The sequence below is a fragment of the Protopterus annectens genome, chromosome 5.part1 (assembly GCF_019279795.1).
Source record: "Protopterus annectens isolate FY-2018-M chromosome 5.part1, PAN1.0, whole genome shotgun sequence".
NCBI classification, from domain to species: Eukaryota; Metazoa; Chordata; order Ceratodontiformes; family Protopteridae; genus Protopterus; species Protopterus annectens.
The window spans coordinates 668446830-668473361 of record NC_056736.1 but is presented as its reverse complement, the minus strand read 5'-3'; the positions used below and the strand labels follow the sequence as shown (position 1 = coordinate 668473361).

At 41.5% G+C, this 26532-nt stretch overlaps 1 protein-coding gene across 6 annotated transcripts in view; it reads left to right on the top strand.

Annotated features, from left to right (window-relative positions):
* Nucleotides 1-26532, top strand: part of WASF3 (WASP family member 3) — a 1314000-nt gene that overhangs the window by 463085 nt on the left and 824383 nt on the right. For 4 of the 6 annotated variants that reach the window (XM_044073288.1, XM_044073285.1, XM_044073283.1 and 1 more), the window contains exon 2: nucleotides 15185-15275. The exons of the other annotated variants lie outside the window; for them this stretch is intronic. The gene's annotated coding sequence lies outside the window, so the exon portion shown is untranslated. The remainder of the gene's footprint in view (nucleotides 1-15184; nucleotides 15276-26532) is intronic. 6 annotated transcript variants of the gene reach the window in all.

Below are 26532 nucleotides of genomic sequence, written 5' to 3'. Positions count from 1 at the left end.
ATCATGCAAGTAGTCATCAAATTGCTTCTCCCTCACCAGCATCCTAGTTATGAGGGCTTGCGCTTTTTTTTTTAAAACTGTGAATGGTTTAGCCCCTCTCCTGATGGTGACATGAGTACTTGGGTCCCCGCAAAGACCACCTGTGCCTCTTTGCATGCATGTGTCATCGTCCACATGCTCTGATAAGGGCTGCCATCACTTTCTCAGGTAGTCATGCCTACATCCACATCCTCCCTACATTAGCTCCCTGCATCCTGACATGGCCCTGTCCTCCAGTAGAGGAATGACGTGTGTCAGCCAGGATCACTATCCCTTCTTCTAGGATGGGCATATCCATCCTCCCTGTCTGATCTCTCAAGCAAATAAGTGCTAATTTGGATTGCCCAGACTGATTCAGATTGCCTGTGCCATGGTCAGTGCTCCTTGTATGCCAGATAGGTACATGGATTAAGGTGTTGGAAACAGGCTAAACATTTTAAGCTTAATTATAAAGAAAGCATGGGGATGTTTCATATACATAGGGGCATTAATGCACCTCACAATACATGTAGTGTATGAAATTACAGAGTATCTGTAAATATCCTTGGCACTGTTGAAACAAAGGTATACATACTCATTACAATAAACAGTCACTCAAAGACATCTAATGCTTTATGTACTATAAATTGATACACTATAAAACCAGTAGACAGACTGGGTCAAAGCCTAATGCATTAAGGGTTTTTATGATAAGACGTACCAAAAATTACTCTCTGTGCTGCCTGTTCACAGTGTAGCAGATAGTCTCTGTTAAAAAACAAAAGGTGAAATGCTCAAATATCCCATCTGGCGAAGATGGCTTTAAACAAGTCATAAGACTGGAACAATAACAGTTAAGTAATGAAGTAATGCAAAATAATGCAACTGGCTAAAGCTAATATATTAAGATTTTAGTTATTTTATATAGACCAAGAAGAGCCAAAATATATTTATGTGATTATTTTCTGGAAGTCAGTTCTCCTTTACATACAACAAGGTGCAATGCATTTTAGGTAAAAGCGTGAAAGCTTTGGGATTATTTTCTCAGATGAGACCCAGAGATTGTATATTTCTTTCAGTTCTAAGTGTCCTCTTCTAAAGCAAACTGATATTTTATCCAGTAGTAACTTGCTTTCAATCAGTATGATGAGGTATCTTGCAATAAAAATACTCCACTTCCAGCTGAAACTGTGTCTGAATAATTTTAACATCATTTAGTTGCAGTACATAAATTTCTACAAAGGAACACACGCTAAGTGTCTTGTCTAGAGGCAGGGCATGTGTTGTTAGGGAATCTGGTGTTACAGATGATCCTGTTTTAGTTGTCTGCCTCCCTGATTTAGTCTTATAAATGCCCAGATGTTATGAACAGTACTACAGGAATTGCCCTTGAAGAATGTACAGTTGTGTGTCTATAGACACAATTACAACTGATATTTCAGCAAGAGACTCTTAGCAGCACTGATATCCTCCTGTATCTCTGGGAGTGTTGAATTAAGGAACTGATGTGTATTATTTGCAATACATCATGATATGCCTCACTCAGTATTGGTGTTCTCACTATTACTTTGCTACGCTGGCAGTGATGCATTCGTATGGCAGATAAGCTTATTGTCACCACAGTGTAAAACAGACATGTTCAATTGCTTGCATTTCAGCATAAGAAATAACATCTGTTTATTCAAGTGATTCACTCAGACCAACTCAAGCACTTTGGTTTCAAAATTGTGCTTCCCTCAAGGTTTATAAAGAAAGAGGAAAGGGTGCTACTTGAAATAATGGAAGTAATGTTAACCTTGGAGGTGACTATTAATTAGCAGAGAGGTATGGTTAGCAAAACTGTACAATATTCAACAATATTATACAATATTGTGAACAAGACAAAAGAGATAATTGTGGACTACAGGAAAAATCGCAAGGAACATTCTTCCCTTATCATCAATGGGGAAACAGTGGAAAGAGTGAGAAGCACAAAGTTTCTAGGAGTGCACATTGATGAGGACTTGTCTTATAGGCTCATAGGTTCATAGGTAGGTACTAGGCTATTGGCCCTAGGGCCTATATAAGTCTAGCCAAAAAGGTACCCTGGCTTTCACCACCCAAGAAAATTATTTTCCTGTGCCCCTGTCGAGCAGTGCCACAGAAGTGATCCCTGGGGTGAATTTCCTATCTCCCATCCAATCATCAAGATTTTTCTTGAAGAGTGCTAATGAGGAGCTTTGTTTGATATAGATAGGTAGTTTGTTCCAGAGTATGGGAAGTCTCTGGGATAGGAATCTATCCCTCCAGCATTTTCTGTTTATTGTGGTGACAAGGTTTAGGTCCCTAGAGCGTGTAGCTTGGAGGGATTGGGATTTCTTTAAGTGGAGCATGTCCAACAGCTCTGGGTTTGACATAGCTTTGTATGTTAGACAGAGATCGCCCCTGAGTAGGCGATATGCGATGGAGTAAAGCTGGAGTTTTTTGAGACAGTCTGCGTAGGACATCATATTGAGGCCAGTAATCCTCTTTGTGAGGTATTTCTGTGGCCTTTCCAGTTGTTGTAGATGTCTTGCCAGGTACATACCAAAAGGAGTTCTGTATTCTATAATGGGTCTAATGAGTGATGCGTAGAGGGGAACAATGACCTCTTTTTCCTGGATGAGAAACCTTTTGTGATGAGGTGTGCCACGTAGAATTTCCTGACTACTGTGGCGATGTGATTATCAAAGGAGAGACTATTGTCCACTTGTGTCCCAAGGTCTCTTATCACACTTTTGGTGTTAAGTAGACTGCCACCTATGTAGCAGTTCATGGGTACAGAGTTTTTACCAAAAGGGATGACAATGCACTTTTTGACATTGAGCTTGAGGCCATGGCTCTGACACCAGGTATCTGTCTCAGTGAGGCCCTTTTGTAGGATGTCCACATTGTTAGGAGTTTCGATTATGGCTCCTAGTTTGCAGTCATTTGCGAAGTTTGTTAGCCAAAGACCTTCTATGTTAGCCTGTACTTCAGAGAAGTAGATACCAAACAGGAGAGGACCCAGGACTGAACCCTGTGGTACTCCACTTGTCACTGGTCTGAAGTCGGATTTGGAGTCTGCTACTTTCAACAGTGTGGGTTCTGTCAGTGAGCCAGTCTTGGAACACCAATACAAATATCATAGTCAAGAAGTGTTCCTGTCACGTAGTCGAACTTTTACACGTTCGAACCCCATATGGTCGAGACCATACGTTCGAATCTGTAAAAGTTTGACCGTTTGAATGGAAATCTCTGTAAGTGGAGTTTTCCATTCACTTCAATGTGGTGCGATCTCGGAGTTGGTATATTTAAGAAGTGGGTGGTGTGGGGGTGCAACCCCCCACGTGGGGGGGGGCCCTGCTTAAAACAAGTTTTTGTTTTGTGCGTTCTGTAGTTATTTATTTTTAGATACTCGAAGTTCTGTAACTTCAAACATAATGGTTCGACCATTAGGTGTTTTGGAGTTATGGAACTTTGACTATCTAATGTAGACCCAGTCAGGAAAACACACCAGAGACTGTAGTTTTTGAGAAGGCTGAGGAGAGCAAATCTCCCATCTGTGTAGAAGGTAGTGAGATACTATAGAAAGCATCCTGACGAACAACCTCATAGTATGGTATGGAAGCTGCTGTACCTCTGAACGCAAATCCCTCTAGAGAGTGGTGAAGACAGCTGAGAGGATCATCAAGACCACCTTATCATCTATCCATGACTTGTACTTATCCAGATGTCTCGGCAAGACTAGAGGAATAATTAAAGACTGCACTCACCTTCCTTATAGACTGTTCCTGCATCTATCATCTGGAAAGTGCTTCTGAAGCATACATTGCAGAACTACAAGATTCAGGAACAACTTCTTCCCAGATGTCATCAGGCTGCTGAACTCTAGTAACAACTACGCTCCATGATGGCCGTCTGGGTCAGTAGAAACTGTAGTAGCTTGTATAGCTTGTTTCATATTGTGCATTAACCTAGTTACTAGTCTCATCTAATACTTAGTGCATTATTTACCATGACTGTTAATTTATAGGTCATCTAGAGCAGTAGCAATGCAGTAAAGTATCTCTTCTTTCAGTGCAGTACATATTATGAATTTGTAAATTAACCATAGTGCAATACTCTAAGGTTTGTAGTGCAATACTCTAATGTTCATAGTGCAATACTTAAATGTCTCTGTTTGTGCAATGTCTTAACCAAGTACCTGTGCAATACTAAAGTCTCATGCAAGTAAGTGTTCACTGCGAAAAGTGTTAAAATGTGTTTTAATTATGTGTAGTATTAGTCTGTCTACCTGCATGTCCCTGATGTAATGCTAGGTGTTTTATGTGTAAATGTCTGTGAAAATAGTCTATATGTTGTCTGCACATTGAGACCGGAGACACGGAATTTAGTTCAGTTTTTGCACTTGTGTGATTTCTGAATGACAATAAAGTTTGCTTTGACTTTGAAAAATATTCCACATGTGGGAGGGATTACCCCTGCGTAAAACATTATTTGCAGGATTTTTATAGTAAGTTTATATATTTGACGTGGGAATTTTTTAAATATTTTGGCTAAGAATGTGGATAAAGAAGCCAGGCAGATAACATTAATGTGCAATAAATTATGAGTATGATTACAAGCTGTTCTCCTTCAAAGATATGATGTCAAGGTGAGTACGCTTAAGCTGTGTGAAATTGTGTACATAAGTGAAAGAGCAGCTAAGCTGGCAAGGCCACTGCAAGAGGATGTTTCCCTTGCCCTGAATGTAACAACCTTCACATTGTTTGTGTGATATAATGGGGTGCAGGAAATGTAGTCTTATGTATGAGTGTGAGAGGTTTTGCCCCCCCCCCCAAAAAATGCTTTTCTTATTTGTTTGAATGATTTCCAGGCAGTTTTTCTTATTTGAAAAATCACTGAGCTAATTTTTCTTCATAAACCTGAATTAGCCTTGATTTCCTCATACAGACATGTATAACCATCCACCCATCATCAACCCCTTTTTCCCATTTTGCACATGGGGTCGGGGTGTCACTTCAACAGTGACAATAATCTAGAGCCAAGGTTTACACTACCAGGTGGCTAGCTCTGCCGCGGTAGTCCATCCGTACCAATCACACGCACATGGACTGACACCTACAGCCATTTTAGAGTGTCCAATCCACTTACTGCATGTCTTTGGAGTGTGGAAGGAAACCGGAGTACCCGGAGGAAACCCACGAGACCACAAGGTGGACATGCAGACTCTGTACAAAAGGCACCCCAGCCAAGAATCGAGCAGGAGAACCTCTTGCTGTGAGGTGACAATGCTAACCACTGCACCACCACAGTCACGAAAAAAACGTGTATACATATGTATGTACTTATACATTGTATGTACACATACATTACTCTGTGAATTATAACACTGAAAGATAATGTTAGCCCTCTTTGGAGCTCAAACTCAAGACCTCTAGGATACTGAGTTGGCATCACTGCCACTAGTCCAATAAGAGCCCCTAGACATCTAGGTGTTGAGTTTTCACTTAAGAGATTTAACCTTTTAACTAGGCTACCCCTGTCAATGTGTAACTGTAATTGAGCTGAATCACCATGTGACAGACTAATATGACCCATCACATTACAAGCACTTGATCGTACAGTCTTGACAGCTGCTCATTAAATTCAGAATAACAGGATAGCTTAAAAGAAGTGTTTTATTTTTGTTTTGTTTTTTACGGAGTGGGGATTCAAGCCCCTCTGAAAACTCCTTTTCTTTAATGTACAAACTTCGTGGTCATCACACAACACTGGGGAATTGGGAAGAGAGAAAAATCCCAAAACACTGCTCAGTTATTTTACTTGAATGTGAGTGACCAACTGATCTTCAAGATTTTGCACATTAAGGACAAACAGGATAATGTGTGTGTGTGTGTATGTGTATGTATATATATATATATATATATATATATGTGTGTGTATATATATATATATATATATATATATATATATAAAATGTATGTGCGTGTCTGTGCATAGAGCCATTATTTTTTTTTCATCCTTCTTCACATATGGGTTAAGGATTCGATCCTCAGATCTGACTCGTCCGCATACTACAGACATCGGATCCAACTGTTGAGCTCCTTCCTCTACCCATAATGCCCCACTCCATCCCTAATGCTTCAGATGCCATTTACCACCTTCTTGTACAGACACAGGTTCCACTCTAAGCACATTTATTGATATTGTGAGTTTCTTTATTCTCTATTAAAATTTTTTGATTATCTTTTTTCTTCGTCTCTCTAGTTTTTCACCTGCATTAGGGTTGTTTGTCTCAATTTTATCCCCATACTTTTTTATAGTACTCTCTTTCTCTACGATCGCTAGTAACATTTCTCTTTCTTACCCTCCTTTTTTGGGTAGTCTTTTCTACCATAGTTGTTAGTTTCCTTTCTTTGCTTTTCTTAGATAAAAAAAAAATCTTGTTTGACCTGCTGGCTTCTTCTTTTTTTCCTACTATCTACAGTATGTCAGACAAACCCACAGGCTTTAAAAAAAGGACTTTGTATGGGCATAAGATCCCAAATATGGATGCCCATAAGGAATGTGTTTATTACCTCAAAGCCTGGAACTTGGACATGTCATGCAGTATGTGCACCACATTTAATTAAGACCCCTGGCAGACAGAAGAAATAAACTTATTTTAACAGGTCTTCCCTCTTCTTCAGAGAAGCACAATAAACTTGTAAGTAGATAAAACCAGTGAAACCAAAGGTAAAACCACCAACAGCTTTATTAGGACCAGTTACTCACACAAAACACAACTGACTTAGCGCTTTCACCCAACTAGTTGTATCTACTTCCCTCTTCTTCCACTCCAGAGGCTCAAACCCCCTTCAAACATAGTAAGTCTGCTCCTGTGGAGTACAAAAAGTGTTCTCCCTCAAAGTCCCCCAGGTCTTAGTCGGAGCCTCTGAGAAAGACTAGGAAAATCTCGAATCTGACCCCTCTGGATCCGAAGACTTTTCAACTTATAGATCTGAAGCTTTTGGATCCTAAGGCTTCATTCAACTCCTACAGTTATCACGATCAGTCCAAAAACTCCCCCCTCAGATCCTAAGTCCTCGGATCCGAAGCCGGGTACTTATTTTCAGAACACTACCTCTAAGTGTATTATGAGGCAAATTTTGTCTACCCTGTCTGCTCAGCTTCTTCAGACACCACAGAAGCATTCCAGGCCCCCTTCTACCTCTTCCTGTAGGTCCTCCAGAAGCTTATTGGAAGCAGATAGGATGATGCAAAAGTTTCTCAGAGCTCAGATTCAGATGGGGGTCTTAAAAACTTCATCCCCTATTGGATTAGTGAGTATGCCTGTTACATCTAAGAGTATCATTTCTCCTTCTCTGATCCATCCAGCAGTTTTGGAGCCCAAGAATCTGAGATCCTGGAGAGGTTCAGCATTGTATTTGAGGAATAGTTCTTCCTCCGCTACGATTGTTTCCCTGACTGGTACTGCCCCAGTACCCTCAAATCTGAATAGGTCTCGGAGCCAAAGTGTAGGTGTCAGATCCGAGGGGGGGTAGATTCAACTGCAGTTTTGTCAGATTCATTCCTTCTCCTCGAAGCTTTGGCCCTAGAAAGTTCGGATCCGATTCTTCCCTCGAGGCTCGGATCTGGAGGTGGCCCAGACCTACCTTCTTTGGAAGCTTTGACTCTGAGGGGGTGGGTCAGGGCTTCTCTTGGTACCTCAGACTTTGGGGTGGTGGAAAGGGCTTTTTCTCATCAGAGAGAACCATCTTTTTTTTCTGATTCTCCCCCCTTACTTTTATTGGGTCTGAGCTCTGAGTTGGTCAGACCTGTTCCACAGGGACAGCCAGTTCCAGGGAGTCTCCAGCCAGTTCCCATAGCAGAACTTCCTCTCTCTTCCAACACCTCTCCAGAACATCCCGCAGAAGAGGTGCTCTGGAAGAAGATGTGTAAGAGGAAGCACATAGACTCCCCCCTGGAATCTCTCATGGAAGACACCAATTTTGATGGAGGAGAGAGATCCCCAAGATCACCACCGGATGTCATATCCTTTGGAGATACTGTAGAAAGCCTGAAACAGAAGGGTAGTTGGTCGGCCCATACCCCGTCTCCTGAAGAATCTATGTTCTTGGAGGTTTTTGGCTCTGGCCCTTCTATGTCTTGGGTAGCCCCCCCCCTCCCCCCAGCAGAAGAACTTATTGATCTGATTTCCTGCTGGGCATGGAAGGAGCCAGTTGCTGTCTAGCCCATCCTCAAGAGCCAAGTTTTTGTCCCAACCCGCAGACAGACCCCACTAGAGCAAAGGAGTCCCAGCTGATGCTGTGGTGGTGGCAGCAGCCACTAAGAAAGAGCTAGCAGAACATAGCTCTTCTGTCCATCCAACAAACAGGGAGTCCAGAGTGACGGACAGATTTGAAAAGTGAGTGTTCGCCTCAGCTACATTTGCTCTGAGGTCATTTAATTATCTGGTGCACTTTACTAGGCTTCAGAGAGACTGACTAAAGAACCATCAAATACTTTCCTAAAAGTCCATGTCTGCTGAGGATTTCAAAAATACTTCCTCTCAACTGACCACTCATTTATCTATTTCAAATGCTTCAATGAGGTTAAACTCTCACACAGCTGAAGCGACCTCACAAACAGCCGGATCAGGAATTGCCATGAAGTGACACGTTTGGATGCAGCTATGCGACTTTGACAAGCCCTTTAAGATGTCCTTTGTTAATGCCCCTTTTGAAGGCACTTCTTTGTTTGGGCCATCAGTGAAAGAGATGTTTACCCACAGTGAACAAGAAGGAAAGACCCTGTCTCCTGTGGGGATCAAATTTTCTACACCTCAATGGACCTTCTGTAGGAACCAGAGTGGAGGTAAAAAATGTGGTTCCATAAATCTCAGGGACCTTTCCAAGATTCTTGTGGAGAAAATTCCTCCAGAAGCAGAGGGGGGAATTTTAATAGTAGATGTCGCCCTAGAGGCAGTGTAGGCCCGCAGAACCAGGGCTTTAGAGATTCTTTTTCAGACAGGCCCTATCAGCACTCCTGAAGTGCTGACTGACTGTCCAACTCTGGAGGCATTTGGGGGTTATTTCTCTTTGCACTTAGAAGCCTGGCCAAACATTACAAACGATTTATGGGCGCTAAGAATAATATCTGAAGGTTACTACATACCATTTTCCCTTCTTCCTCATTGTCAAAAGAAGAAACTTCGCGATGTTCCACCCAATCAGAGGAAGGTTGCAGTACAGGAAATACAAAAGCTGATAGAAAGAAGAGTCATCCAGAAGGTCCCACCTGACCAGATAGGATTCAGAACTTATTTGCAGTTTTTTTTTAGTGCCAAAGAAAACAAGGGACCTCAGACCCATTTTAAATCTAAGCAAATTAAACCAGTATGTAAATAAATAAATAAAATGAAATTCTGAATGGTCACAGTTTAGTCCATCCTGCCTTTTTTTGTACAAGGACAATTGGATGTGCTCTGTAAATCTTCAGGATGAGTACTATCATATCAAACTAGACAGATGATCCAGAAGACATCTCCACTTTTGGCTGGGTGCCAGTCATTACCAGTTCATAGCTTTGCCATTTGGACTTACCACAGCCCCTAGGGTGTTTACCAAATGCATGGCTGTAGTTTCAGCTCACTTTAGACTGAAGGGATTGGCTCTTGGACTGGACAACTGGCTGCTCACCACCCCCTCCAAGCATCATCTACAACATGCCAGGGACTATTTGGTCCAGATTTGAAACTCTTTGGGCATTACGATAAATCTTGCCAAATCTAATCTTGCATCAGTTCAGCGCCTGGAGTTCATTGGGACATTATTGGACAAAACAACACAGATAGCATCTTTACCCCTCCAGTGAGTTACTTCCATCAGAAACCAGATTCAGGCTATCCTTTCTCATCCATCTCCTCCAGCAAGGTTACTACTGCAATCACTTGGGTCAGTGTCAGGTGCTATAGTACTACTCCCTTTTGCATGATTTTTATGCAGGTCCTCCAGTGGACTCTAGCTGTACAGTGGTTTAGTCTTTATCAACCCCTGTCCTTTCAAGTAAAACTCACCCCGATTTGTGGACAGCATATTCGCTGGTGGATACAATCTGACAATCTTTTTCTGGGCAGACCCTTTGTTCTACTGAACCCAGTAGCCACAGTGACCATGGACGGTCCTCAACTGGGGTGGGGGGGCATTTCTAGCAAAGAACGGTCCAGGGCATGTGGTCCCCCAAGAGACCAACTTGCATATCAGTGTCCTAGACATGAGAGCAATCCTTTTATTGTTGCAGGCATTTCAAGATACTCTTCCCTTGCAGACTATTGCACTTCAGCCCGACAACATGTATGTAGTCTGGTACATCAACAAGCAAGGAGGAACTCGATCTTATCTCCTTTGCAGAGAGGCCGTGAGGGTTTGGAAATGGGCGATCTTGTCAGACCACTTTCTAATTGTGACACACATTCCAGGGAAAACCAGTGTCCTTGTAGACAAACTAAACATATCCGGGTCTATATTATAAGCAAGAAAGCTGAAATAGGCGAATGCTAGAAGATCGACACATAAACATCAATCAACGAAAAGAGCGAAGGACGCAAACGCCAAAATGCACAACACGAACAGATTCCCAGAAGCAACATCGCCATACAGGTAAGTAAAACCAAAGAAAACAAACACAACGTAAAGCACTTTTATTAATGTTTTTGTAGGGGGGCTTGCCCCCCTGCACCCCCACCCCCCTACTTATATATACCAACTCCGAGACAGCTCTACAGTGGAGAAAAAGATATATTTTCTCATCCCCACAATCACCCTGCTGGCCAGGGAAATCTGTTCGGCGTTGTGTCTTTCGGCGTTTCCGTCCTTCCCTATTTTCGTAGATTGACGTTTGTGTCGATCTTATAGCGTTCGCCTATTTCGTCTTTTGTCATTCTGATATAGACCCGCGGATCCATTCTGATGCCTAATGAGTGGTTTTTCAATCAGTTGGTAGTGAATGTGATCTTCAGGGGTTGCAGCCAACCTTGCTGCAACCTATTTGCCACCACTCCTGTCAACAAGTGCAGCAAGTACTTCTCTGTGCTCTCCCCTCAGGGTGAGTCACTCAGAGGTGCGTTTCCGTTAGGGGTCGCCACAGCGGATCATCTCTTTCCATTTCTTCCTGTCCTCTGTGTCTTGCTCTGTCACATCAACCACCTACATGTCCTCTCTCACCACATCCATAAACCTTATCTTAGGCCTTCCTCTTTTCCTGCTACCTGGTAGCGTCATCCTTAGCATCTTTTTCCCAATATACTCAGCATTCCTCCTCAGCACATGTCCAAACCAATGTAATCTTGCCTCACTGGCTTTGTCTCCAAACCTTCCAACCTGACCCTCTAATCTACTTATTCCTGATCCTGTCCACCCTCGTCATACCCAGTGCAAATCTTAACATCTTTAACTCTGCCACATCCAACTCGAACTCCTGCCTTTTTGTCAATGCCACTGTCTCCAACCCATATAACATAGCTGGTCTCACTACCCTCTTGTAGAACTTTTCTTTCACTTTTACTGGTACTCGTCTGTCACAAATCACTCCTGACACTCTTCTCCACCCACTCCATCCTGCCTGTACTTTCTTCTTCACCTTTCTTCCACACTCACCATTACTCTGAACTATTGATCCCAAGTATTTAAAAGCATCCACCTTCGCCACCTCTACTCCTTGCATCCTCACCATTCCTGTATCCTCCCTCTCATTCACACACATATATTCTGTCTTAGTCCTGCTGACCTTCATTCCTCTTCTCTCTAGAGCACATCTCCATCTCTCCAGGGTCTCCTCCACCTGTTCCCTACTCTCACTACAGTTTTAATGTGAAATTAACTCTGAAATAAGGCTAACTGCATTGGAGAGTTGAGGTTTCCTTTAATGAATCAGGTCAAAGACTGTGAGTTTGGTGAGTTACATGATTTTTTAGTATGAGACAGTCAGGTGTGGTATCATATATGATAAGACAATATATTGATTGTCGAGAGAAGAGGATTTAATGTTACATGAATTGATCAGTGTATGAAGAGTGAGTACTTCTTCACAGTTGAAAGAAATCACAGAGAAGACAGAATTATGTAAGACAAAAAAAAATGAAAAATGGTATAAGTGGAGCAAAATTAGCCATTACAATCATGAGAAGCAAGAGAAGCATATCATTGAGAAGTATTGCAAGAACTGTCACTGTAGGCATGACAAAAAGAGCTGCACAATGATTTATTAAGTGTGTCGAAGCTGTAGAAAAGTAAATCATGTTTCTAAAATATGTAAAATAAAAGAAATTAATCTTCATCCAAAATAAATGCATATGATGGACCAAAGTCATGAAACTGAGCTGTCTGTGATCACAGAAATATTGAAAATGTTCATAGAGTTAACAGTGTGCAGTAATGTGGCACAGATAATTTTTGACAAGAGGATCAGTCAGAAATCTAGGCAGAGAAGCTCAAAATCAATAGTAAAAGGAGAGTGTTTAGAGAATATGCTATAATAAGCTGGCTCGCAGTGGAACATGTCACTGTTGCTTACTATTTAACATAATACTGTCATATTTAATCTTAGAACCTCTCTTCTGTTTACTGCTACATTCAAGCTCCCTTTTTAACTTCTTCCAACCCCTTGCTCTCCTTCTCACTCAAAATTTGTTTGCTGTTTTTCTTACCAGAAATATACACTACCATATACTGCACAGTACTGAGCAGAAAACCTATGGTACACTTCACAGTACTGGGCAGAAATTACCTATCCTTATTAGACATCTCTTTACTATTCATTTTATCAAAAGAACTTTCCATAATCTGACTCTTGCAGTATGGAATTCTATCCTTCCATTTCTGTGTCTGTGTTTAAATGCACCTTAAAAAATACTGCATTCAGTTAATGGAATGTCAGTGTTTCAGCGTACCTCCTTATCACCAGTTCTCATTTTGTTTGGTTCTGCCTGGTCTGCCAGAGCTCTACATAGTCCTTCCAAACTTATTGATGTGTAAACCTCCATTATACATTATAGATGATGCACCAAATTTTCAAAATATGTAGGCATTACTAATAATATGTTACTATGTACTCCTGTTTTGCTTTCAGTGTAGCTACCCTGCTTAATTTTTGGAGTCTTCTTGCTATTGCTGTTTTATACTTTGTCTGAAAAGGTCATCTGATCAGCCCACCTACCAGAGTAACAAATGTAGACATGGGTAGAGAGTGTCAAGGCAATGAATCTGAAAACGTGGCACCCATGGCATAAGAGGATCAAACAGTTACTGCAACCCAGACAGCCCATATTCGATTAGTGGCACTGGTGCTGGAAGGGTCAGGCTGAGGAGATTGAGTTGACTGGCCAGTTTCAGCTCACTCATTGTGGGGAGGAGGGAAGCAGCTGATGCTTGGCACTTGGGTGATGTCTAGATGGAGCACTTGGTGTTGCAGCCACTGGTATGAGCCTGCTCAACACATACTGCCTGTAGTGTACACAGTTGCTAAGCAGGCTGCACTGTGTGAAGTTCAAGAGAGACACTACTGGATTGCTGCACGTCCCTGTATCAGAAAACTGGCCCTTTCCCTTACTTGCCCTCTTAAAAAAGTAGGAATGAATGGGATGACTGGGCTGCCTGGGCAAGAAAGAATGAATTGCAATGCTCTAGCTCAGGGTTGGCCGACCCTTATCATTAATGGAAAGAATGGGCTGATTGGGTGAGAGTGGAAAAGCCATGGATCAGGTCCAGTGGAGGCTGGGGATGGGGGGGTGAGGAGAAAACCATTGAATGTGAAACAATAAACTGAAGATGTGCAAACTGCTTACTTATCATGTAAAACTATTGGGTAAGAATGCTGTTGCTTACTTGTGAATATAAAATAGTTCAAGACTATTCTATATAGTGAGAATGGAACATTTAATTCACCAAAAGCTTGTGTGTGTGTGTGTGTGTGTGTGTGTGTGTGTGTCTTTCGGATTATCCCGGTTAGAGGTCGCCACAGCGGAACTCCGGTCCGCTAATATTTGGTAGTGGATTTTTACGTGCCGAGTTACCAGCCCTGATGCACAACCTTCAATGAAGGCTCGCCCATTTGGTGAAAAATATAACATGCATTTGCAAACTGATATTCTACTTCGGAATGTGCCACCAAGCAAGGTTCAGAGCAGAGTTAAGTCTCATTGGCATAATGGTATATTGCCTTAGTGCTCAGAGTTGAAATGTTTTGGCAGAAGATGAGGATATCGGGTAGGTTTTCTGAAAATTCATATTTGTGTTAATGGGTTCTTTTCATTTGTCATATGTATGTAGCTTACTGATTGTCACTTGTCTGGTCAGTATAAAACAGATGAACATTCGTGGGTTCAGTTCAAGCAGCTTTATTACACGCAAACACATCAGGAACGAAACTTAAATAAACTTATAAACAGACTGACTACTATACTCATACATGTTAACAATCTGGCTGTTCTGTCAAAATGGCTCTGCTGCCTGCACGTGCTCACTATGTATATGCACATGCCTACATCTGGAAATGCTTCTTAAAGGTACATAAACATGCTCTGTTCTACACTAATGTTGAGTGTCATACCTGTTAATGCAATGTTTGCATTCTAAGTATTACATTTTGGACTTCTTCCAACCATGGTAACTGCCAAATTGAGAGGGATAAATGATATGACTATGTTATTGCAGGTGTTAGTGCCACTAGCGGCCATTAATGAGCCATTTCTGAAAGTAGTTGCAGAATCATTGAAATGCAGGACAGAGTAAAGAAAAAGTTCATTAGGGCAATTGGATATAACTACATGGACTGCAGACAACACAGTGGTAGTGGTGACAGGTGTCACTGAGGAGGCTTTGATACTGCACCTTCACAGTACTGAGGTGTATTAAATTTAAAAGTCCTCATTGAGATGTCATGTAGAGTGAATTAAGTGATTGTTGGGTATACAATATTCATGGTTGAATTGGTTTTGGAACATGTGGGTACAAAGTTCCGGTACTTCTGCAGCATAGTGCCCCTGAATAGAGGTGTTGGTGACAAGTGACTTGGTTATTTATATGTTGGGTTACATATATATATATATATATATATATATATATATATATATATATATATATCTATGCATTTTGTGAGGTAGCTGACATGTATTTCATTTCAACAGGTGAAACTCGTACTTGCAAAAAGCCTGGGCCTTCATCGCCACTGAAGACAATAAATGCATGTGACAAGACAGCCTTCCTGACCATGTTAAGGTACAGATGACTAAAACTTGTACTTTTAATGTTTTTACAGAATGTAATGTTAATGATGTCACACTGCAAGGTACGTTTGTGTAGTCTTCATGGGATGTGAGTGATATACATTCTGTATGTGTCCTTACAAATGCATAGAGTCTGCAGGGGATATAAATTTGTACATTATACAGTTGTCCTGAAATTACATACCTCTCAACCTCTTAGAGCATGAAATCTGGACAAAGCCTAAAATAATGGGGGGACAAAGGTCGAAAAATGGGGACATGTTTTACATATTGCTCTTATAAACTTAGAAAGATGCTAGAATAACAGGATTTGTATTAGTATGCATTTTCTGAAAGCTATGAAGCCTGAAACTCACATATATGTCATTATTTAGTAACTTCAATCATCAGTGAATTGTCAGAAAGCCACAAATTTTATGAGGAACATACCAAAAATATGAGGTAAAAATCTGGGCATTCTGCAAACATCTGGACATTTGAAAGGTATGTCTGCAGGGGATATGTGTGATATACATTCTGCAGTTGTCCTTACAGGTGCATAGAATATGCTGCAGATATGAGTGATATATATTCTATAGTTGTCCTTACAAGTACATGAAGTCTGCAGGGGATATGGGTGATGTACATTATGCAGTTGTCCTTACAAGTGCATGGAAGCTGCAGGGGATATTAGTGAGGTACATTTTGCAGTTGACGTTACAAGGTCATGTCCTTCAGGTGGTGTTGATGATGCCAGTGCGAGTTCAGTTAACCTAAGATGCATGTAAGTAATACCAGGGTGGGCTTTATTGTATTTTCACAACTATTATCCAGCACTGTAGGACTGGATGCTGACTTTTGATAGACAGGCATCACAGAGACAGTTAGGGTCATCCTCTGTCAGTGTCATAAGTGCTTTATCAGGAGATTAACACATGCTACCTCTATTGCGTTTGCCTTATAACATTGGCCCTGCAGTGGCATATGACAGTGTTGGGCCCTGCTGCCAGTGGTAGCACTTATGCAGAGCACATAGCCATATTAGGGAAGAGAGACCAAATAATGAGAGAAAATAATGACTTTACTAGACAGGCATGTACAGATGGTAAGCAGGCACCAGGTAGTTATGTTAGCTTAAATATATATATATATATATATATATATATATATCTGTGGCCCTGCAAATGGGCTGTTAGATGCATGGTACCATTATATTCCTTGACAGTGTTGTGCAGTGCATTACTGCTAGTGATGCTGTGGGTGTAGGCTACCTGTGTATGTCTCAGCATATGGCCTGTAAACAGTGGCTTATCTGGAATGATCTCAGGCAAACTGCACAACAGGTAGGTTTGCAACCCAGGGCTAAGTTTAAAGAAACAAGGCTGAGCCTGGCAGAAATAATGATGTAACAAGAGGGCACCTTACATTGTTGGGGACTGGAACAAAATACACAACAGGGATGATGTGTAATCTACAGGTGTGTCTAGGAGACTAACGGAGAAGGAAGACATGACTAGTGACCTAGTGTGGCAATTAGGATTGATGGATATATGGAAGCTAATGGGGGGGGGGACACACACCAAAGGATAAGGGATTTACATTTTACTCAGGTACTTTTAAAACATGGTCGAGAATTGATAGAGGTTGTATCTTAAGAAAAATAGAGCTAATTGCAAAAGTAGAGGTGGGACCAATGCTTTACTCACACTATTCCGCCCATAAAATAGAAATGTGTCGTGGACATGAGCCAAATATACAAAAACATTGGAGATTTCCAATATAGAAATTAGAGCAGGCTGAAGATAATAGTAAACTGAAGAAGATAATACAGAACAAGATAAGTTGATCCAGGAAAACAAAATAAAAGCAATGGGATAACAGTGAAAGGCATGTTGCCAAGGAAATTAGATGTCTGCAGGTTAGCAAACAATTGGAAGAAATACATAGTTAACATGTCCAGGGAAAAGATCAGAATGTTACATTAAGAGGAAGGGGTAAAATATCATTAGAAGTAACTGAATTGAGGAAACTGAAACAGGTTCAACAAAAAAATAGAGGATACCAAGCTGTTTTTGAGAGGCAAATCCATCCAGGGTAAATGTTTTACTAATTCATTCAGCATCATTAATACCTTAGCTATACAATTACAGCAACAAGACAAAGAAAAACAATTTTAAAGCTATTGGACCCACAATCTAACAGGCAGGAAACCTAGTTAGAGAAAATCCATGGTGTCTTGCAAAATTACTGCAGAAAGTTGTTCACAACAGCAAATTCAGATACCAGGATGCAGGCTGAAATCTAACATTACCTCAGTAAGATAGAACTTAAAGGACTGGGGAAAGTGGAAGCATAAACTTTATTGAAAGCTGTGAAGATTGGGTAGAGATGTGTGAAGGCTGCCAGCCTAGCCAGATAGAATTGTGCAGATAATTCTATCATTTGTAAATGTGAAATGTTGAACTTAAAACAATGTGGCAACATTGCCATCTGCTGTAAGGAAAACTAAGTCAAGCATTCCAAGTCATTCTTTTGAAGTTAAAATTATTTCAAATCTATCCTTTGATCTGTAGAGCTCGGAGTCAGTCTGTCTGAGCTAGCACATTCTTTCTATTGTTTTAACTTAAGGAATAATTACTAGAATTTACATGTGGAATGTCCTTTATTGCTCTAAGTATAAAAGAATGTAAATGCAGTTTCTGTGTGGCCTGGGAACCAGGAAGGTGTAAAAGATGATGTAATGTTTAGCAGAACTGCAGTTTCAATTTAAACAGTGAGAACCAGAGATTGTTAAGCATTTGATTTGGCCTGTTGTCTTAAGTAAGTTATCTTAGAAGTGTGTTTTCTTGTAAAAATAGTTAGGACTATAAAGATTAGACTAAGTGTTTTTCTGTTATGTCAGAACTATACTACTGAATTATTTTAAGTTTCTGTGTGATTTCTGAACTCTCGAATAGCACTGTGATGTCGTAGTATTGTCTTGTGTTTTTAGTATTTATTATTAAATATTTTTAAACCCTTTTCAACTGTGACCGGTTTATGTAGAGATAAATTAAGTTCTAGAGTACATTGCATGCTTATAAGTGATCCAGTAATAAGCCCTTTCAATAAGCCTTGATTGCTTAGTTACACTACTATTGGATAATAATATTGCAAAGTAAAAATTGGACACCCTTTTAAGGGCCTTTGGGTAGCTGATAATTATTAGCTGGTGGTGACAGGAATTATTACCATATTGTCTGGGTATAGGGGCACAGCTGGATAATCTGTGTCAATCTTTCCCAGTAGTGTCTGTGAAGCTGTATAAATACTTATCTCAAAATGTGTGTTTGTGTCAGCTACTTGGACAGGGACACGAAGCAGAGGGTACTGGAGGTTTTAGCTTGCCAGCTAGGCTGAGACCTGGACCCTATAGCTGTGCCAGTGGGGAGTTTTATTGGGGACCTGGGGAGCAAGGGAACGACCAGCCCCAGACTGACTGTGATCTCTGTTTGCTCTTAAGGGAAATCACACTTTACTGTGTGTATCTGTTATCCTTCCCTCTCATATGATACTCCCTCTCTGGTGTTAGTGGTGAGGATTGAGGCTCCTTGATTGCTGGGCCAGGGCACGGGCGTCACATTGTGGTTTGCAGTTGTTGGGATATCCACATCACATATTAAGTAGTTGGCAAATACTAATTGGCTTGTAGTGGTGTGGGTAGAGTGAATCCTGAGATAAATTAAGTTCTAGAGTACATTGCATGCTTATAAGTGATCCTGCAATAAGCTCTTCCAATAAGCCTTGATTGTTTAGTTGCACTACTATTGGATAATAATATTACACAGTAATAATTGGACACCCTTTTAAGGGCCTTTGGGTAGCTGATAATTATTAGTTGGTGGTGCAGGAATTATTACCGTATAGTCTGAGTATAGGAGCACAGTGGGAGAATCTGTGTCAGCCTTTCCCAGGAATGTCTGTGAATTTGTATAAATACTTATCTCAAAGTGTGTGTGTGTGTGTGTGTCTGTGTGTGTGTGTGTGTCTGTGTGTGTGTGTGCGCGTGTGCGTGTGTGCGCGTGTGTGTGTGTGTGTGTGTGTGTGTGTGTGTGTGTGTGTGCGTGTGCGTGTGTGTATGTGTGTGTGTGTGTGTGTGTGTCAGCTACTTGGGCAGGGACACGAAGCACTGGTTGGACAGAGAGGGTACTGGAGATTTTAGCTTGCCAACTAGGCTGAGATCTGGACCCTATAGCTGTGCCAGTGGGGAGTTTTATTGGGGACCTGGGGAGCAAGGGAGCGACCAGCCCCAGACTGACTGTGATCTCTGTGTGCTCTTAAGGGAAATTGCACCTTACTGTGTGTATCTGTTATCCTTTCCTCTCATATGAGATGCCTTCTCTGGTGTTAGTGGTGAGGATTGAGGCTCCTTGATTGCTGGGCCAGGGCACTGGCGTCACATAAGCAGTAACCAACTAAGAAATAACAGAGGCCTTATCTAAGCAGGTTTTAGGTAAATCCCCTCTGTCTTAGATATGGCATTCCTGTAGATGCCTGTAAGTTATCAGTGGAACGGTTGATAAAAATATGGGATGTTTTCTTTAACTGGATACTGTAAATAGGAATTTCCTGACACCTGGAGGGAAGACTTCAGCACTCTGGTACATAAGGAAAGTAAAGACCTAACTGCAGGCATTGCCATCCTGCTCTACTTAATGGAGAATCAAGATAATAAACTGTTCAGGTCCATCATGGCAAGTAGAATGAATAAACCTCTACCCAGTCGTATATTGCTAACCCAAACAGGGTTCATTGAAGGCAGAAGGACAGTGGACAACTTAATACACACACTTTTAATTATGCAGAATGTGAATCCATAGGGAATCCCAGTTGCACTGCTATGTTTAGACGCTTATAAAACATTCAGCAGGGTAGAGAAAATGCAGTTTTCACAAATATTTATGAACTTTATTAGAAATATTCATATGGGGTTGACAGCTTGAGGTAGGACTAGAGATTGCCTCTGAGACATGTTTGACATCACAAGGTGCACCAGGCAGGAATGTCCTATATCTCCCTGTTGTTCACTATATTCTTGCAGTTGCTAGCACAAAAAAAATCAGGTCATCATACGTGTGGGGTTACACATGGGGAGCACCTGAGCTAAAACTAGCACTATTTGTGAATGCCATTTTGGTGTCTTTGAGTGATCCAAAAGTGTAACTTCCAGAGTTATGGTAGTTACTAAAGATGTTTGTACAGTTATCTGACTATAAGGTCAACCTTTCAAAAACTCAAGCATTGGATTAACTTACAACATCTGGGGGAACTCCAGCAAAACTACCTTGGTATGTGGGGAGGGGAGGAAGTAAGGTACCTAGGAGTATGGCTGTCTAGGATCCTAGAGAACTCAAGGACCAGAATGTAAAAGAAAGTCATGGATAAGGTACAGAAACATTTGCAACAATGAAGTGTTTGGACTAGATACAGACCAAAGAGTGCAGGTACTGCAGCTATGTGTGCTGTCCCAGTTTTTATTCCTAGGGCAAGCTTATTGGCAAATAGAAAAAGAAATAAAAAAGATCAAGAGGTGGATGAGGGTATATCTCTGGTTTGAGGAAATATACAGGTGACTTGGGAAAGGGTGGTACTTCCCAGGGATTTTAGGGGAATGGGAGAACCCCATCTTCTTTTATAGAAGGCCCATGTTCTGACTTACTGTATTAGATGTCAGAACATAAACTGCCACTCAAAGTAGAAATAAATACTATGTGAGAAACTCCTGATGTTAAGAGACATCCATTTCTTATAACTGGCGTGAGGCCCCAAATGATTACCATTCATAGCACCCCTGTTAGTTGAAATAAAAAAAGGGTTGTTTACAGTACATGTTGTTTGATGTATGTCTTATTACAAATCTTCATTTTTTTCAGGTTTTACCATATTCAGATGTCTGTTTATCTGATAGTAATCATTCAGCTATTCTTCTACCGTTTTTTTACTTCCCCTTCCCCCAAAAGGCAACTTATTATTTGTTCTTTTTTTGCTTAGATTTTTTTCAGGTAGACTTTTAGTATGTTTCATAACATATTCTTTTATTTCTGTTCAGATTTTTTTTTGTCTGTTCTTTTCTTCATCACTTTTTTTACAGTATTGATTGGAGAAGATGACATGTCTGCAAAGTTAATCTTGTACTATACTTTTGTCTTCTTTCAGTTATCCTGTTTCCTGTCTGGTGTATTGTTTTGCTTAAGTACTTGTAACATTCCTGTTTTCTGAGTGACTGTTATATTTATCAAAATTTAAATTCTTAGTTCTCGTCTGTAGTTTGTTAGATCTTTTTTTAAAACTGAACCACTTTTCCACCTTCTTACTTTGTATGGAACTTATATTCCTGGAGGTTAATGTCATCCAGGAAGCGTAAATGCCAGTGTGGGAGACAGAGTCCCTATAGAGACTGCCATGATAAGTGTCTTTTTTGCTTAGGTGCTTCTCATGACCATACGTCTTGTTCTGTTTGTCAGGTGTTTGTTCCAAAAACCCTTCACAGTAGACATTCTTCCCTTTACTTGTATCTTGAGAGCCAGCATCTTAATCTACTCACTAAAGATACTATGGAAGGAATCTCACACTCCGAGGGTCAGCTGTTAGGAAAGAAGAAGGTGAAAAAGGTACGACTGGAATCTTCTGCTGTCCAGCCTCTGCCAGGTGTTTCTCCCGAGGTCATTACTAACATGGAGGCTCACCCGGCTGTGTTGTCAGATTTCTCTTTCACGACTGTGTTGGAGGCTGGTAAGGATCCGACTGGCAGCATGACTTGCAGGCATCCATCTCGGATATTCAGAAGGTGCCACAGTTGATTTTTTCTGAGAAGCCTCTGGGAGTTCCTCAGTTTTTAGTTGGGAAAGAAGCTCCTGCTACTGTTCTGTACTGTCGTCCTGGATCTGAGCCATGTCAGGACATTCCCTTAAAAAAGAAACAAAAAATTAAACATGTTTCTTCTGCTTCTGGGGATCCACCGAGTGAGTGGTAGTCTGTTACTCAGGGGTTATTTTCTGCCTTGCTGTCCTTAAAGCCTCCTCATGGGGTTTCAGTTTCTGCTCCTCCTTGTTCCTCTGCTCTTCTTAAAAGGCCTAGAGACCAGAATTCTTCTGAGGATGAGCCAGATTCTGCTGACGTATCCGTAACTTATTTTACTCAAGTTCCTTCTCCTTTGGACTGTGGGTCAGAGGAGGAGGAATCTATTAGTCCTGATGTTCGTTTGGTGGAAATTTCCTTTGGGGATACACTCTCAAGGATGATGGATTTTTTTAAGTGGGATTGTACTCAGGTCTTTGATATCCATAACAGGTACTATGAATTTTTGCAGCTGGACTGTCCTAAACCTGTGGTTATTTCTCCTGTCTTGGCTGCTTTACTGGATGCTTTCTCCAGTGCCTTTTAGACACCTGATTCTCTTCCCCCTGCTTCCAAGAAGCCTGATAACTTTTATAGGGTTCCTGAGGATTATTCTTTTTTATATAAATGTCCTGCTGCTGACCCCTCAGTAATATCCATAGCTTATGATAAGCCATCTCAATTGCTTCCTTCGCCCAAGTAATTGCCTTTTGACAAGAACAGCAGAACTATGGACAGGCAGGGCAAAAAGGTTTACACTTCTGCTACCCTAGCTTTTAGGGCTATTAATTATCAGAGCCATATGTGTAGGTATGTGTTGGCTCTTCTTTCTCAGGCCGGTCAACTTTTTTCTGATTTTCCTGACTCTGAGGGTAAAACTTCTGCTCTTTCCTTGCTAGGGACTTCCTCTCAAGTCGTCCGTCATTCTATTAAATGTAGTTATGATGTAGCAGATGCTTCTTCTAGGGCTTCTGTTTTTGGTTTAGTTATGAGGAGGTATTCTTGGCTTAGGCATCAACTTCTACCTGATGATATTAAAGCTTAGTTGATGGATGCTTCTCTGGATTTTAAACTTTTGTTTTGGGAAGCTGCTGCTGGTTTGTTGTCCCTTCAGGATGAGTAAGGCCTTATGGGAACTTAATCATGTGTTTGTTTCTCCTGTGCCTACATTTCAGAGAAACTACCCCGCTAAGCCTGCCTTTGTTCATAGGCAGTCCCATCCTTCTACTAAAGGTAAGAAGAGTGGCAAATGCACTCCTCCTGCTAAGGCTGCTCAATTTTCGGGGACTCCGAAACCTTTCTTTCTGGGCAAACCAGTTGCTGTGTGATTATCTACCCTCTCCCAGCCACATTCCTCTTTCTCTTCGCCATTCTCTATCTTTTCCAGTTTGGCTTCAGATCAGTCAGGATTCTTGAGTTCTGTTAATCATTTGTCAAGGATACTTCATGGTGTGAAAATCCCGTCCTCCTTTTATGGGCATTCCTCAGCCTCCTTGGGAACATCTTCCCTTTTTAAGAGATTCTTCAGTATCTCTTGTCTCAGGGTACTATTCAAGAGGTGCCTGTGTCCCAAAAGAGGAAAGGTTAAACTCCTGACTGTTTCTAGTGCCCAGAAAAGAGGGCACTTGAGACCTATTCTAGACCTATCTCATCTAAACACTTTTCTAAAGGTACCTTCCTTTTGGATGTTGTCCCTTCATGTTCTGTTTTCTGTCTTGCTTCCTCAGGCCTATATGGTGTCTCTGGATCTCAAGGATGCTTATCTCCATATTCAGATCCATCCTCTTTTCAAGAAGCTTTTGCGTTTCTCTGCTTCCTGGCATTTTCAGTTCTCTACTTTGCCCTTTGGCCTTTCTACTGCCCCATGAGTGTTTGCCAGATGCCTTGCTCCTGTGATTGCCTTTTGCAGACTTCAAGGGATCCAAATATTTCCTTTCTCGGATGACGTGTTGATTCAGGCATCTTCTCCAGAGACCTTTTTGCAAAATCTTCATTTTGCCGTATCCCTTCTTCGGAACCTGGGGCTCACTGTAAATTTCAAAAATTCTTCTCTGACTCCTTTTCAGGATCATTTTTTTCTGGGTTGCAGGATTCAGACTGTGCCAATGCTTGCATCCGTGCCATCTCCAAAGGCCTTAACTCTGATTTCTTTCTTTCACACTCTTCTTCCTTTGGCTTCCATTACCACCAGGGAGTTTTTGAGAGCTCTGGGTTTCATGACATCCACCATTTCAATGCTCCCTCTGTTCAAACTTCATATGAGAAAGTTTCGGTGGTTTCTGAAGTCAGTGTGGCGTCAACATGCTCATCTTCTAGAATTTATAGTTCCTCTTCTTCCTTGCCTCAGACAGGAACTTTTCTGGTGGATTCAGCAGTTGCCTCTGAATCCAGGGATTCCTTTTTACCCCCCTCTTCCATAGGTTCATACATTTTATTGTGGTGACAAGGTTTAGGTCCCTAGAGCGTGTAGCTCAGAGGGATTGTGTAGCATGTCCAGCAGCTCTGGGTTTGACATAGCTGTATATGTTAGGCAGAGATCATCTCGGAGTAGGCGATATGCTATGGAGTAAAGCTGGAGTTTTTGAGATGGTCAGTGTAGGGCATCTGTTTGAGATCAGTAATCCTCTTTGTGAGGTACTTCTGTGGCCTTTCCAGCTGCTGCAGATGTCTTGTGAGGTACATTCCAAAAGGGGCATTGTACTCTATAATGGGTGTAATGAGTGTCGAGTAGAGGAGAACAATGACCTCTTTTTTCCTGGATGAGAACCCTTTTGTGATGAGGTGTGCCACGTAGAAGGATTTCCTGACTGCTATGATGATGTGATTATCAAAGGAGAGACTACTGTTTACCTGGGTCCCAAGTTCTCTTATCACACATTTGGCATTAAGTAGACTGCTGCCTGTGTGGTAGCTCATGGGTACAGAGTTTTTACCAAAGGGGATGACAATGCACTTTTTGGCATTGAGCTTGAGGCCATAGCTCTGACACCAGCCATCAGTCTCAGTGAGGCCCTTCTGTAGGATGTCCACATCATTTGAGGACTCAACTATGGCTCCTAGTTTGCAGTCATCTGCAAACTTTGTTAGCTAAAGGCCTTCTGTGTTAGCCTGTACTTCAGAGAAGTAGATACCAAACAGGAGAGGTCCCAGGACTGAACCCTGTCCTTCCCTCTCAGCAATTGTTCACTGGACGCCTCAGACATGGGATGGGGGGTGACTTTTGGCTCCCTAAAGGTACAGGAGATTTGGTCGCCTTGTCAGCAGAAGGAGCACATCAGTGTCAAAGAGATGAAAGCCCTTCTGCTGGCTGTTCAGGCCTTTCAGTCTCTTTCTCCAGGGCCTCTCAATATATTCACAGACAATACCACAGTGATATGGTGTATCAACAAGCAGGAAGGAACGAGATCTTATCTTCTTTAAAGGTTGGCACTTGTGGTATGGGATCTTGCTGTCAAGTGTCAAGTGACTATTCAGGCAGTTTATATCCCTTCTGGTCAGAACATGTGGCAGACACCCTGAGCAGGTCCTTAACTCAGTCCCATGAATGGATGCTTCACAGGAATGTGTTTCTGGATATTATCCACCAGTGGGATACTGCTCAAGTGGATCTTTTTGTCTCCCCTCTGAACATACAACTTCTTCTGTTTTGTGCCAAAGTCCCAGGTCCTCTGGTATGGAAGATAGATGCCCTCTCATTCTCTTAGAAGAGGATGCTTTTATATGCACCCCCCCCCCTCCCATTCCAAAAGTCCTGTTCAAAATCCAACAGGATGCTCCCAAAATCTTGTTGGTGATTCCCTTTTGACCACGACATCACTGGTTCCCTCTTCTTCTATATCTAGTCAGTGGGAGTAATCACAAGTTACCTCACAGGATGGACCTAATCGCACAAGACAAGGGATCGTTTATTCATCCCCACCTGTCCATGGTTCACCTGACACTGTGAGTGATAAGATTTTGATTCCTCATAGACACATTTTTCTGAGGACATACTGCAAGTCCTGCAGGAGGCCAGGAAACCTATGACTAGGAAATCCTATTTATCCAAATGGAAGAGGTTTTCTTTTTGGTGTATCTCTCATAACCTGGACCCACTTACTGTAGATGCTGCTTTGGGTGTCTCTTATTTGTGTAAGTTTCTCAATGCTGGTTTGGCCTATTTTTCTATTAAGGCCCACCTATCAGCTATCTTTGCTTGTATGCCTTTTTCTCCTCCTTTAGCTGCTAGATTTGAGGTGAGACAATTTCTTAACAGCGTCCTTAATATTAGACCTCCCAAGAAGCCTGATCCACCTCCCTGGGATCTTAATTTTATTTTGGAGAAGTTGACTTAGGCTTCTTTTGAGCCTGCTACTTCAGCTTCCTTGCAGCATTGTTCCTGGAAGACTGTTCTT